This window comes from Gymnogyps californianus, chromosome 2 (assembly GCF_018139145.2).
Source record: "Gymnogyps californianus isolate 813 chromosome 2, ASM1813914v2, whole genome shotgun sequence".
In the NCBI taxonomy this organism is placed as follows: Eukaryota; Metazoa; Chordata; class Aves; order Accipitriformes; family Cathartidae; genus Gymnogyps; species Gymnogyps californianus.
In genome coordinates this window covers 100855513-100868912 of record NC_059472.1, presented here as the reverse complement: position 1 = coordinate 100868912, position 13400 = coordinate 100855513, and the positions used below count along the sequence as shown (strand labels likewise).

The 13400-nt window shown below is 39.8% G+C and overlaps 1 non-coding gene across 1 annotated transcript; it reads right to left on the bottom strand.

Moving 5' to 3' along the window:
* Nucleotides 1-11605: 11605 nt before the first annotated feature.
* Nucleotides 11606-11768, bottom strand: LOC127013887 (U2 spliceosomal RNA). Its single transcript, XR_007766130.1, has one exon. It is a non-coding gene; the product is annotated as a U2 spliceosomal RNA (small nuclear RNA).
* Nucleotides 11769-13400: the final 1632 nt, after the last annotated feature.

Genomic DNA, 13400 nt, shown 5'->3' with positions numbered 1-13400 from the left:
TTCTCTCACAAGTTTCTCTCCACTGTTTCCTAGCTCACCTGCTATTATATTTAGGACTGATCTGAGTTAGGAACTCTAACAGAGGCTTTATATTAATCACCAAAAAAGACTGTTATGTTGCCCATTTCTATTTTAGACCTTTGGCTCCAACCCCAGGCTTTCAGCTCTTAGAGTGAGCAATGCCAGACTTTTGTTTTTCTGTTAGCTTTTTTTTTTCTGTAGGTGCCTAAGAAGCACTTGCAAAACGTTTCAAGTAGCTGCCCATGTAAAACATATTCCCTAGCTACTCTGCGTGTATAATTTCGACTGCCTGACTACAATGCTTATAACTGCTTTTGTATCTGTACATAACTTGAGCATCTATGCCTGAAAAAAAATCTCTCAAAATCGAACAAGCAACCAGACATCATCAGGCTAACCTCCAAGCAACTTTCCAGCACAGTTTCCATAATGGCCTATGTACGCAAGCCGATGTAGGTCTCTATTGTTTTACTATCTGATTGAAATACAGTGCTTTTCAAAAATGACTGCTCACAGGTAAAGGGACATAGCCACCTAAATCCTCATTCAGTCTTGGTTTATAGGTGGTGTTTTGAGTACTCTGTCAAAAGTACCAGATCTACTTTCATCCTCCAACACTTTAAGTTAATGGATTATAAATCACACCTATCTAAAAGGAGTTCCAGTCACAAGATATTATTTCAGCATAAATATTGAAGCAATTGGGTGTTGATTAACATATTACTTTTAAGGTTCAGTCAGTAAGGTTAAGTTAAGGAAACAGATTTCTTCTTATCATCTTCATGAATATGATAGAAAACCACCTATGGACCTTCTCTGTAAAGTAGTAGTAAGAATCATTTACAAAACAGTCAGGGCTTGAAAGCAATCAGGTTGAAACACAGCAGTAAAAAAAAAAAATTGTCAAAAGCCAACAGTGTAAATTTTAGAAACAAAACACCTCAAATATTAGTGAACTGATGAAGTCACGGTACTGATTCAAACTACTGGGCACATTTTGGAAGTGGAACACATTTTTGTAGCAAACTGATCAAACTGATGCTGTATTACCAGGACTAAAAACTAGCATTTTGTGGAGAGCACTCCCATCAGCTACCTGCTGGTCGGCATGATGTGTATTTCAACAGCTGCTGATATTTTGGAAGTGCCATCTTTGCTCACTGCAGTGATTTCAGTTGTAAGAGGCCTATACTCTCTTCTCTCCTACCCACTTCAAGATTTCAAGGAAGAAGCAGCACCTTTTTCAATCACAGGCACCCTCTGGCAGGCATTAAAAACACGGGACATAGGAAGCTTCCAGTACACCCCTTCCCTATCCTCACACACACACACACATCTATACCAACAGCCAGTAATAGGCACCATACATTTAAACTCGTATTTTGCACTTCCCTAAGGCAGAAATTCCCTCGTTGCTGCCTCGCTCCTCCTCAGCTGGTGGAGAGAGCAGCCGAGCCCAGCAGCTCGCCTAAGGAGGGCAGTGGATGTGGGTGCTGACTCGCAGGCCACTCGCAAGCGGTGCTCCAAGGGGCAGCGGGCATCTCGGGGACCGCTCCAAAGTACCTGCCTGTTGCTTACGCTGCAGCGCTGCACTTGCAGCATCTCCACAGCTCTCTTGTCATCTTGCCAGCTGAGGCATGATTACCCAAAGCTATTAGAAAAAAAAAACCCCACCCAAAACCTCTCCCAAATATATTTACATATTAGTACAAGCTATTGATTTTTAAATGCAATATTCTTAAACTAAGCCAATTAACATATCACTTCTACAGTGGCATTTTCCTGGGAGAAGAGTGTCTCTGGGGAAGATCTGAGCAGGTTTGATCGACGAGACTTGCTTTCTAGGAAGGACTCTTCCAAACATCTGGCCCTCCAAAAGCAGGGAGGGCTTCTTGGAGCCAGGCCATTATGGACTCACATACCACCAACATGTGAAAAAATGGACCTCATGGCAGTTCACACTAGACAAATGGCTATTATATGCATTGATGCATTTCAATTTGGTCTTTGAAAAATAAAAGTGCAAAAATGTTCTTTTTTGCGGTTTTCAGTTTAGTGGCCATTACTGTACTTTTAATAATCACATCACAGATGTTTTCAGACCCATAGATAGAGTACATAAACAGCGTCATGAAGTGTGCAACACTAACTTCTCTTGAAATAGAGCTATTACTGTAATGAGACACGAGTTCAGGAAACTTGATGACCATTTGTGCAATGGAAGACGGACACAATCTTCCTTACAGAAGGATCCAAATCTAAAGGAACTCACTACCCATAACTCTGAGAGTATGTGAATGTAAAGGACAAAAGATTTTTGCTCATATTAAATAAAAAATAAGGAATGTTACAATTACAAGCAAGGTCATCTTCTCTCTGTTCAAGTTCTTTGTAAGTAATACAATGCGAAAAGAAAGTATGAGACCTTAGAGTCACTTATCCTCTGGCTCTGTTTTTATCTAATTAATTAAATGGGTGAAAAGCAGGAGCTCAGGGCCCATAGATCAGCATCAGCACAATGCATTTCATAACTGCTCTGTGAGGACAACTCCGAAAGCCAATCACAGGATACTTATTAAAGAGGCCTTCTGATGTAGCCCCTTATAGCAAAAACCTGCTGGATGCCCCAAATTACTCAGTTATACCTCATTAAATTACATCAGTTGTTTGTTGCCAGCATATTGTCCATGCAGCCCAATGGCTTTGTAACCAAAGCTGCTGGAAACCTGTTTAATTGCTCAACTGTTTTTTTTTAAACTTCTTAGGCAATGGGTGGAATATTGTAATTTGTTAGAAAAAGCACAGAGGATATATTAAAACAGAAGAAGAGGAAAAAAAACAACAGAAAAACACAAATCAGAAAATCAGTGCTGTTACATTAAGGTTTTTACTAGGTTTCTTTCAGCTACGTTTGCTTTCATGTTCTTGACCAAAGAGCTCTCCGGTAAGGAAACGTTCATAAGTTGCTTCCTGAACAAGTCTCCTCAATTACTTTGCTGCCTCTGCAATTCAAACACTTATAGAATTCTTTCTAAGGGCAGCAGCAGCAGCAGCATTAGCAGAGCAACTGGGGTGGTCTTGTTACTTTAAACCTCTTTGAAAATTCACAGCCTGCAATCATCTTACATGCCAGTGTCCACTCTGGCTTGGAGGCAGAGGAAAAAAAAACTTTGGAGAGGCCTATTAAATAAACCCTGTTTTCACAACAGTAAAATCCCTAATAGTTTTGATTCACTGAAGCAGTGCTCCCAAACAACTCCCTTTGTTTTCAACCACTTTTATAACAGTCTTAAACTAAAAAGCCAGACCAGAATACCTGTCTGTGTGTGTATACACATACAAATTACCTCAACAGACTGATTTTTTAGAACTTCTTGTCAGCATAGAGTAATTTTTTATTTTTTATGTTTCAAGAAAATTTATTTGACTCCAAAAATAGATTTGAATCTATTTGCTCCTCCACACTTAACAGCACTCCTTTGTTAACATTTCTATATTACTGTGAAGACATACATCACTTAATGAAAAACACAGACAATGAGGGCCTTGGAGTTGTGTTGCTGCAGATCCATTATCAGCCAGACACTCCTCCTGTATTTATTCCAGTTGAGAGGGGGAAAAATAATCTCTAGTTCCTCTTCACTGGAAACTCCAAAGATATTTTTTATATTAAAAAAAGGAAGTTTAGGGCCAAAAGGAAAATTATTTAAAATGGATGGGCACTGAACACAATACATTCCGTTCAGCTTCTGTTCTCACGCTTACCAATCTCCAGCTGAAACATTAAACACTTAACCCACAAGATGCAAAGACCCCTCTTCAGGAATGGAAATAATTATCTCCCAAGCTTTAGGTTCCAAGGGCTTAGAAGTGGGACTGTACAAAGAACTAATTAAATTAGAAATGGCACCAGAGCATGGTCTCCTGAAAAGGTGAATTTGTGGGCTGCAGTGCATTGCTAGGAAAGAACATGCATTGCTTGTGCAAAAATAAGAGCATGCTGGAAAGCGACAGATTTGTGTTCTCAGCCCTCAAAACCACTAGTCTCGGAAACATGCTTGCTGGAGACATCAAAGAAAAATGCTAGTATGAGAAAGCTTAATTTTATGGGGTCAGGTAATCCTGAAGGAATACAGAGGAAACCCCAGGAGACAGCCCTCCCCAAAAGGTGATACAAAGCAGCTGGACGACAGGGGATCTAGAAAACCTTGCTTTGCTGGGTTGCAGCTAGCTCTTCTGAATCTCTCTTTCCCACTCTCCAGGGTCCCATCTGGTAGATTAGCACTAATGAGACATTCAGATAACTGCAAAAACATTGTTACAAAATTTAAAAGTACGTTTTAAATGTAGGGAAAGGGGAAAAAAAGGAAAAATATAGATGTTCAATGGAATGTTTTTTACACCCTTTCAACACCAGATAGTACTCAGTAAAAATTATGATGTGAAAGACCAGCAACAGCTTCTTTTATATCCTTACATGTATATATGCATGCAGCGTATGTGCTTTACTGCAGCACCTACGTAATGAAGTAATAAGTGAACAAATTTAATTCTATTTCACAAAATGGGCCAGATCCTTAGTTGAGAAAGCACAGGATCATTTCCACAGGGTTCAGTATCAATTCTCTATCTCTGCCATGTTTTTCAGATTCACTGCTTTTGTTAAGCTTGACAGGCAGGAGGAAAGCAGCTTCCACTTCTCTTATCAGCACAATTAATCACCGTGCTGCTTAAGTCAATGAAAGCCAGTTTAAAATGGGTCAGGAACTGTTGGCCATAAACTCACTAAAGATCAGTCAGCTATCCTTAGTAAATGTCTAATAGGAGGAAGCAGGGAAGGAAAGGGAAATTGGAAAGGGACTCGAGACTCCTGGGGACTTCCGCGATAAATTTCAGAGGTGCATTGCTTAACCAACTTTTCATAGAAAGTGTTCTGACATTTGTGTACAATTAGACTTTTAACTACAAGCCACGTCAAAATTTACAGCATTTAAGTAGAAAGCAATGTCAAATTTGCTTGAAAATTCTGGGGGAAAAAACTTTGCGGATTGTTACACATCTATGCAGTGAACTATATGTTCATGTGATATTCATGCAAGATTTCTAGTTAAAAATAAAGAAAGAATAAGAGAAAGAGCATGTTTGTGCTGGAGACAAAAGCATTTCAAGTATGAATCTGCATGGAGCTAGAGGTTAGAGGAAAAGGAGTGTCAGCATCAATCAATTTACTTTCCAGTTAGGTGAAGTCCCAAAGTCAAATTTAACTAGAAGTCAATAAATTTCACTTCCATTGAAACAGTACGGGCCACAGCAGTTGTGTAAAATCACACACTGGGCACACAACCATAACAGATGCAAATAGCAATTTGCTATCAGCTGGAGAGTAGCCATGACTTACAGCCCAAAACATGCAAAACAATTTTATCTTCAAGGTTTCACAGAAAGGCATAGTGTAGCAGGGAAAGCAACTAAGAAGAACAGAGAGCTAAAGTTACGCAGTCTTGTATATCCTTTTGCAGTGTGGCTCCATTTTTTTCTCTACAGCAAAGCTTTGCCACGGATCGAATGGGAACAACACTATTGAAATAAATGGTTCTCATCACAGGAACTCGATTTATTCTCTGTACTGTACCAAAAAAGCCCACCGTCTGAAGACTAACTGGTGTCTGTCGTTCGTCTGTATGCACCTGCTTTCTAACCAATTTACAGTGAATGATGTTCATACAATTATTTACCTCATTATCAAAACAGACTTCCAGAATCTCAAGGGCCATCAAGTTTGCAGGAAGTGAGTAAGTAAAATTGTTTGACTGAATCAGACTGCCAGCTCTCCACCCAGTCAAGGTCAAATAGCTGTGGGGTTGTGTGTGGCATGGTGGTTGTGTCTTCTTTTCATCTGTGCTTTGGTAAAAACATTTTTCTTTGCTGGGAGAAACCCCACAATAAACATATTCTGTCCCTATTACCTGATATGATGTTAAAAAAATTAAGTAAATACAGGTATGTACAAAGGATGGGCGCAAGATCCTGGAGACGTAACAAGGTTTTGACAAGGTACCACTAATAGTTCATGATGAGACAAAATTATAACTCTGACCTTTAGCTGAAACAAAAGGCGAAAGAATCTTTAGGGCAGCGCAACCACTGACTCCTCTGAAAATGAGAAGCACTGATTATTATCCTAGCCTAGGGGGAAAACTGCAATTCAAAAATTGCTTGTTCTTGTCACAGTAAATCTTGAATGCTTTTAATGAAAGTTTCTCTCCTTCACGAAGTATTTCTTGCTAAAAAACAGGACAGCATGTTAATACAGGGCTTTAGATATCCTTAAAGTCAGCTTTAATTGGGGCAATTCCCTCCAGTGAATCGAAAGATGACATTCGTCTTCACTGCCTGGTTGGAATGCTAAACTGAAAGCAGGGCTGAAATGTCAAGGTAAAATAATGCTAATAATTATTCTGAATGTTACATTCCCCTTGACCTTGGAATTTAAGAGACTGAGATGAAGGCCTTTTGTCGAAAGTCAGGAAGTCATCTGGAGACTTCATTGACATTTATGATTAATACAATCTGGCAACATTAGGGGAGGAAACACAAAATATGCTATTAGTTTCCAGCACAAGGGTAATTTCATCTTATATTGTTGTGGGATCTACAGATAAAGAGTACAAAACAACACATCACCTGTAATGTTACTGCTAATATTTTTAGGTAAGAACATGAGCAAGCTTAATGCAATAACCATAATCTATAAAATAAAATTCATACCACTGCCACGAAAGAGAAGAAAATATTCTCCATTTCATACAAGTAATGATTTCTCGTAAGACACAAAAAACAGGGCACAAAGCCCCCAATCCAATTGCTACACTATTATGTCTTGTTATCACAGAAGATTTTCCACTTCATTTGCAACTTAACACTAGAATGATAACTCTGCAGGGTGAAGATTTTATATATTAGCGTCCTGAAGCGACTCTTACAGCCTTTATTTGCACCTCACGTGACAGACAATGCCTCCCCCACCAATGGCAAATGCAAGGCAGGGAAAGCCTTAAGTCTTTTATGGTCAATCTCAGAGGAAACTCAGTACACTCAGGTTCCATAAAAAACAGTGGAAGGGGACAGTGCTCCTTTGTACTCCTCTTTTGATCCGATCATACTCCAGGCAAGTGAAATGCTGCAATTGTGTACAAAAGGAAGAATGAAGGCAAGTATTTGTTAATATCTTTGCTGGCATCTGCAGAGTTAACCCTTGCCACAAGTTCAGTTTCCTAAGGTTTCAAGGAGATAAGTTACTGACACCCCAGGCTTGACAAGCTACTCTTTTTAAAATCTCTCGTGAAATTTGGCCATTTTAAGTTTATACACATAGGTACATCTGAAGATATAACCTTATTGAAGATGCTGGCAAAAAAAGGTCTCAGAAGAACGTGCCCTAAAAATGACATGCAATAGTGAAAGCATGTCTCACTCTCTGTCCTGATTCAACGGTAGACCTTAACTGTTAGGCTTGGAAATAAAATAAGAGAGGGAAGGTAAGGCAACACAGGTATGCACAGTGAAAACGTAATTTTCTTAAGTTAGTTTGGTACTAAAATAATGTGAGGCAGTGGAGGCACTTCACTTCAGAGCCTGCCTACTGGGCATGTAAAAACCAACACATTTTCTCCAGCTATGTTTTTAATTGTGGTCCATACAAATCTTCAATAGGTATTTGCATAATGAACTCCTACAGCTCATAAAGCCCATTATAGACTATTGAATAAATGGCAGAACTTTTAAAGATGGTCCAAATAATGATTCCAGTCTCTAGATGTAGTGTTTATAGACTTTAGCTTATTAAATGCTCTGTGTGAGTATCCTAAGCCACATCTGAAAAATCCCATTAATAAATTTTATTAAAAGGAGTTTATAATTATTCCAGCATATTGAGGACTTTTCCATCTGATGTATCGTCTCTGTGTTAGACATCTTTATGAACTTCTTTTGTGAAATGCTTTTCTCTCTTGAAATTTATTATTCAACTTGTGAATTTTCTATTAAATGCAAACAAGATGAGACCACAGAAATGGTAAGCGTGCTTCAATTTGTGAAAACTGAATTCATATTTTGACTTATGAATTCAGTAAATATTGTACAGACGTTCCAAAAAGAATAGCAATATATTGCCTAAATAAAGCAGGCCAGATTTTTTAAAATGAGGGAGAACATACTCAGTGCTACATGACTATTCAATTTTAATATTCAATTACTGTTACACATATGTACATGAAGCAGCTATCTGCATTTGCCAATACAGCGGTAGGCACTAAACCAGCCATCTGTATATTCTATATTCTATTTACATAAGAAATACAGTAATTGCCCATTTATTCTCTAGGAATATTTGCATGTTTTTCCACATTCTTTTCTAAAACAATCCTGCATAAATTCAGCATGTAACTGGATGAGTGTTTTAGTATACACAGGTCAGAGTTTATAATTTAAAATTTGCATTGGAATATCAATGCTATCAGGATTTCTCCAATGGAGGAATGCCCTCTCCAAGGACAGGTACTTCTCCAGTCACGGAGCCACTCAAGAATTAGGCATAAGCTGTAGCGCTACCATGTGCTCCTCTTTCCAGCACTGGCAGCCTAAGGGTTTGGAGTACAGAAGAGGCCAACTGCACCTTCACACCTCATCCTCCAGGAAACTGAGTGAGATCACAGGAGGATGAAAGGAAGAGATTAACTGGAGCTGCCCAGAATGTGCTACGAAAGTCATTAAGCATAGAAAAGAAGTTGGCTGGCAAAACACATGAACTCCTGAGTGAAACGGTCCACCTGGTCCAGTCTGTCGGACATGAAAGACTCGTGGAAGCTGCTGCCAGACTGTTTTCTAACCTCTCCCAGTTGGAAAACGGCCAAAGCAAATCTGTGGCAAAGCCACAGATCCATGCATTTTTTTCCCTGTGACAGTTTCTGCAGCAGCAGGGACCACCATTGGGAAGGGAGCATCGATCTCTTCTCCAGCCAGGTAGCATTTTGAACACACTTCTGTGCCACGAGCAGCCAGCATACCACAGCTTGGAAACACTCGGAGATTCAACCAAGAATAAAAGGCAGACATTTGAGTCAATAACCGGTTGCCCAGATCAGAAACACTCTCGGAGCTGAGCAGGAAGCCGGGCAGAAGGAAGGAAGTGCAGGTTTAGTGACAAGTGCTCAGCCAAGGCTCCTGAGCCTGCCTTCCTCAATTACTGCCAGAAGCAGTGCCTAACAATCCCCGTAATCTCTAATTCAAATGTTTGGCAATACTCACACACGGGCATCTTACATGCAAATAGTTGCAACACAGAGAGAACAGTATCGTGGCTACAGACTTTTATCAAGCATCTGCAAGTATATTTTGACACAAACCGGACATGGGCTTAATCTGTTTTTGTACAAAAGAATGTTAGTGAAGGGATGTGACTGTGACAGTTTGCAGGGATGGGAGAGGTAGATGGGAGTACGAGGTTAAGGTCCCCTTATTCGTGTGGGGCAAATACATTGGCTGGGATCCAGTTTTGAGGGGGTCAGGTTATGTAACAGAAGAGGGTGAGGGACACCTCTTCATGAGCATGCAATGAAGGCAGGAGTCCCTGGGCCAGTCACCCCACGTGGTATCTGTGGCTGCTGCCATCTGTGGATGCTATGGGTACATTTGGCCACTGCTGGTTGCAGTAACTGAAGAAATTAAGATTGAGGACTCCAGGCTTGAATTTCCAAAGGTAGATGTTTCAACAACTCCCTAAGTAATTTCTTCACAGGGCTCAAAGCAGAGGCAGGGGGAGGGGGAACAAAAAACATTAGTACAGCATTTCAGAGCACAGCAAAAGCTGGGATCACCTCCTCCACAGATGATGATGACTTCTCCACAGCTGTAACATTTCGCTGCATGTGAAGAAATAGTTCATGGATTTAGCTGAGTTCCTTTGGTTGGGGGACAATCTAGATGAAATGAGAACTATAACAACATTTGGTATAGTCACTCTATTGAGAAATTTTTAAGCACCAACTTTACTAATGAAGGTGTAATTCAGAAATTTCTTTCATTGATGAATCTTACTGAGTTTCCAAATAGCACACTGGGCCACACTGGGACCCATGGTTAAACATCTGCAAATTTGATACTGACACCAATCTGAAGATTAGTTAGGAGACACTAGTGTTGAAAAGTACCTGCAGCTAGTCAGCTATATCTTGCCTTAACACCTCTGGCTAAAACAGAAAATAGCATTTATACACAAAAAGTCAGGATTACAGCAACGGAAGTTTCTTCAGCGCAACCAGTGCCAGAGCATGCAGACAAGTAAAAAAACCCCAAATATCATTTAATAAAAAAATATTAATGCCAACAAAGGTATTAAACTCTAAAGAAATGTAGACTGAGGTTTCTGAGAGATGCTGCATGCTTCTACGAGTTCCCTAAACCGTATCTATCCTGGAGGCAAAAACCTGAAACCATTAAAAATATATGAAAACGAAAACAATGCCTGGAGGGCTTCCCGAACACCCATGCCCTCCATAGTGTCCTCATTGCATCTCCTCAACTGACAAAACCTGAATCTTCACCAGTTCCCCTGGGAACTTCTCTGCTTGGGCCCTGGCATGGGTTACAATGCCCTAGATGTCAACAGGGTTTACCCATGTGAGTCTGACAGGGTTCAGTACTTCTATTTCTTCCCTCCGTTCTAACAAAGAGCAAGTACCACAGTATTGTCTGTCTGAATTGTAAGAACAGGACAAAACTTCAAAGAAAAAGAGTTTTAGAGCTATAAATGGTCTCTCTACACAACTCTCCTACCTATTCCCCATGAAAAGAGTTTAGGAGGTTCAAGCTCCTCAGACCTTTCAGTAAGGTTTTTACATGAGGAAATAGCTTCTTAGCAACTCCTTTGCCCTGATCTGAAAGACATTTTAAATTCTTTATAGTCCTTCTGCTTTCCAGTAAAAACAAAACAAGCTATTTAACTTCATTGCAGCCTGACAGTTAATAGCTCCTGTATTGTCTCTTAATCACACTGAAATGTCTGTTGAAGGATGTATCATTGTTTTAACTTCCTGCTAGCTTTTTTCTTACACAGGCTGCCATTAAACTAAATTAACTGTATTCATATTGTAACCATAATTTACAACTTTTTAAAGAGACACAACACAGATCTTTAAAATCATAAGTAAGTCGCCCACAAAGAAGGTGAATGAAAGAAGGGTTATTCTATGTCTTTCGAAAAAAGAACTAGGGAGCATCAATGGAAAAGGCAGGTAGGGGTTTCAAAGCCAAAAGAAAGGGATGCTTCTTCACACAGTGTGTCAAGAGGGTTGCTGCACCCTCCTTGCTGCAGAATGTTAAAATTTACCTGGCTCAGAAAAACCAGGAAAATTAATGGAAAAGAGTTTACACAAAGACTCGCTTTGGCTCAGAAAGTCCTTGAACCACGAGTCACTGGAGGCTGGGAAAATACTGTTGTGAAATATTGCTGCATACCTGCCTTGCTTATACACTTTTGTCTCTGCATTCGCTAGTGCTCACTCCTCCCATCACCCAGTCCTGTTCCGGGGGGCACGCATTGCTAGGTCAAGGCACAGAGCAAGCTCCAAGTCAAGCTCCCACTCCCCAGACCCATTTAACATCAAGTCCTCAAATTGAAGATATGTCTGGCATAAAACTGACAAGAATGGATACTACACTTGATTTTGGCTAAAAGGCCAGGAAGGGACGTGGAGACAAGACAGCAAGTTAGTCTGACTCAGCATGGCAGTTCCTCTGGTCTTGTTATGGAGCTAGTCCATGCCCTGTCTGTGTCCCTGTGGATAAAAGCAAGGACTTCAAAATACAAAGAAGCCACTGCTCTATACTAACACCATTACCGCTGTGAGATATGAACAAGTGGAAGAAATATGTGCCTTTATTTTTTCCCCCACATTTTAAAGTACATAGGATGGTATTTTATTTTTTGATGATTCCTTTCTTAATTTGCTAAATTTTGTTTCCATCCTAACTACTAATGCATTTTGCTTCTTTTCCTTATTTTTCCTTAGTTCTACAACATTGCAACACACCCTCCCATTCCCTCAGTGAATCTCTCTTGATTATTATAAACACAGCTCTTCTAGAGCTCCTTCAATCTTAGGCTCTCCTCAGATGAAAATATGAATATATTTGGCCCTTTGACATCCCCATGAGATTTGTATTGTGTCAATCTGATTTTATAACTAAGAAGCTTTCATCAGGGAAAAATTAGTGACTCATCCAAAGTCTGTGATATTTGTGGAGAAAAAGATAAGCAAGTACCAAACTGCTTGTCCTGTAACATATTGCTGCATCCTTCAAACTGGAACCCACAGAAAAATCCTCTGTTATTTTTAGTCTGAAGGCAGTCTCCTTCATCCCCTTTCCTTACCGAATGATGGTAAATCCAGCAATTCTAGGTTCCTGAGCAAAGTGAAGAGGCTCAACCAGCACATCACACCCTTTTTGGAAAAAGGATTTAAAAACCCCTATAACTTTGAGTAACTGCTCGGTGAAATATTATACATATCCTAATACCATGGGTCAAAGCAATAAAATGCAGGAACTCTTTGATTCATATACTCACAAATGCTCCTATATTCTAGGCTGAAACAAACGGTCAGCAAAGGTGGGATGCAAGAGAGACCTGAGGCATCTTTACTACACACCAATGATGTTGTGAGCCACAGTTAGCTGAACCTGCAACCTCCATATACTGCAATTCACCTTGCAGAAATTATATAATGTAGGTCCATGCTCTGTGAAACCTGTGACTCAAAAAATGTTCCAATCATATTAGTTCACTTCATCTTCTTGGTACCAGACAGTACACACGGCACCAACTTTGCACCAGATTTGCCCTTAAATATCCCCTTGACATTCCTTTTTTGAGATTCTTCTCTACCAGACTGAGTAGGAACTATCTGCAGATGGTGGTTACCTTTAGGTAAATCCTGATAGGTACCAGGTATCTCCAGTCACTGTGCCATTTTCATTAAATGAGAAAATACAAACATCCCGTTCAAAAGAAAACTAATAACCTTCGAGAAAAAGGGAAGGGCTTGATGAGATGATACCATACTATAAGCTTTTGTTGTGGGCAAACAGAATCCTATAGTTCAAAGTAATTATCTCATCAAGTTCCACCTCATTAGGATTGAAACTAGACATCATAATGAACAGTGGACTAATAATCCACCAATGAGAACTTGGTTTTAGTCCAGCTTGCTATCTTTTTTGTAATATATTTGTTGGTTTCAGCTCATCACCCCCAACTTCACCGGACAAGATGACACACCTCTTCATTTTCTATTCATCATAAGCCTATGGGTGAATTAGTA